We start from the raw sequence: 2,527 nt of genomic DNA on the forward strand, positions 1-2,527 counted from the left end.
TTGCCAAGAGATTTTATTATTGTTAATTTATTTTACTTGTCATTTAAATATACATGTGCCCATTGCCCAAACTCCAAAACCCCAATTTACAAACTCATAACCAATAATAAGAACATACCTCCCTGCGCCATTGTCGGGAAATTGCAAACGTGAGCTTTATTATTGGTTATTGTAAATATAAAAAAAATATTTCAGATTTTTATTTTAAAATTTTTATCTTATCTTATCTTATTTTTCAAAATTCAATTATTTTTTTTAAATCACCTCTTTTTTCAAAATATTTTTTTTTTGTTAGTTTTTGTTTTTATTTTCTCTCACTACTATGAACTCTCACCCCTTTGGCTTTGAGTCTGGTTATAATTATGTTGCAGGAAGAGGAGATTATAATGACAACATGCACCTGGACTATCAACAACTATTATGTGATGTATATCAAGGCAATGGCTATGGTGAGCAATCTTTTGATTATCAACAACCACCACCATATTCCTATGAACCCTCTTCTCAACATATCTTTGAACCACCACACTTACAAGCCCCTTTCCACCAAACACCTCCGTATGACCCTAATCCATATCTACCATACCAACCACCTTATGAGCCAAATGAACCATGCATAGAACCACCACCTCAATATACACCATCTCCTTATCATTATCAAAATGAACCCTCCTATCCACCCCAAACCTCCATGGAGAAATTATTTTTCGATTTAAACTCTACTATACAAGCTCTGGTCACCCAAATCGGACCACCGAATACCTTCAATAATCAACCCTCAAGCTCTAGTGCACTTCCTTTTCAACCATATAATGATCCACCCATTCCATCACCACCCATCCCATCACCACCATCCATGGAAGAGCACCCACATCCATCAATCCAAGAGCAAGATGATCCCAATTATGCTATTGAAATGGAACAAGAGTCAAGGGATCGTCTCAAGGAAACAGTAGATCAATTTCATGCAACCCTTCATCAATTGGAGCAAGTAATAAATTAATTACCTTCTAGACATTCGGACACTCAAGGAACCCCCATGGCTTCATGTGGAGAATCTAATGAAGAACGTAGCATGAAGGAGACACTAGAAACTCCAGTGGACAGTAAGGAGCATGACTTTGTACTGGAACAAGTGGAGGAAGCCAGAATTATTGAAGAGAAAGAAGTGGTTGAAGACTTAGGAGATGCAGAACCTCCATGGGAAATTCAAGTCATAAAGCCTCCTTCCAAGGTATTTGAAATTGATGTTGAGGAGTGTGTATAACCTCCAAGGCATGCATAATAGAAGACTTGGAAGAGGTTAATCAAGAGATGGAGATTCAAGAAGACAAGGCACAACCTCCCATGCCCTTGGTGCACAATGAAGAAGAGTTTGAATTAGAAGAAAGCTACCAAGAGGAAGAGGTTGAAATCAAAGAAGTTTGCAAGGAGGTGGAAGTTGTCAAAGAGTACAAGGGAGTGGAGCTTGAAATCACCTTGCTAAAGTTATTGGAGACCCCTCCCCCTAAGTTGCCATCATCCTTCACAACATTCAAGTGGGTAAAATTCATATCCCTTAGCTTTCTAACTCCACTTGAATATGGGCTACTGGAGACGGATGGTCAACTTAGAGCTCTTTGTGGCATTAAGAGTAAGAGGAAGATGGTCAGTAATAAGATTTATCCTCAAAGGTTCAACATGGTTGTGTGCTCAACATTTAAACGCAAATGTTGGTTTAGAGCTTAACTGAATAGGTCTAGGAAGTTGTTTGGCTGCTTCAATGAGAATTCAGACTGTTTGCCACCCGGATGGAACAATATTGCTCAACAAGAAGACCGGTGCAAAAGCAAGATTTGGGACCCCGAAATTCAATCTAGAAATCAACACTCTTGGGGCCTTGTCACTTGCTTTAACTTTCTTGAAGGCTTTCTGCGCCTTGTTTGGGATCCCGGAGGCTACTGGAACTCCAAACATTGGTGGAGATTTCTGGATGAGTTCAAGCACAAGCCGCCATAACAGGAAGCTCCTCAATTGTCCAACTTAAGGACTTTAACTAAAAGTGCTAGGTGGGAGACAACCCACCATGGTATGATCGTTCCTTTTCCATTTTTATTTAGTTTTATTTGTTTTCAAATTTTTCATTGAACCTGGAATTACTCATAACATTCATATCATTTTGCATTCTGGATACTGCATATTAAAAAAAATTGCCACGCGACGCGACCGCATCAGCGACGCGTCCACGTCGCAAGGAAAGGGGAGAAAAAAAACGAACAGAGAGTCACGCTGGAGCATGGCTGGAGGCGTGCCAGTGGAACAAATCGTCTCACGCGACCGCGTCGCTGACGCGTCCGTGTCACATGGGAATAATGGCCTCCCACGCGGCCGCGTGCCCTGATTTTCGAGGTAAAAAGGGTGCACAACGAATTATTGTGCGAGAGTGGTGCTGGTCGCACAATCCCTATCACGCGACCGTGTCACCGACGTGTCCGCGACATTCCTTTCTGAAGCCCATTCACGCGATCGCATGCCCCACGCGATCGCG

Source organism: Arachis duranensis, chromosome 6, assembly GCF_000817695.3.
Source record: "Arachis duranensis cultivar V14167 chromosome 6, aradu.V14167.gnm2.J7QH, whole genome shotgun sequence".
Classification (NCBI taxonomy): domain Eukaryota; kingdom Viridiplantae; phylum Streptophyta; class Magnoliopsida; order Fabales; family Fabaceae; genus Arachis; species Arachis duranensis.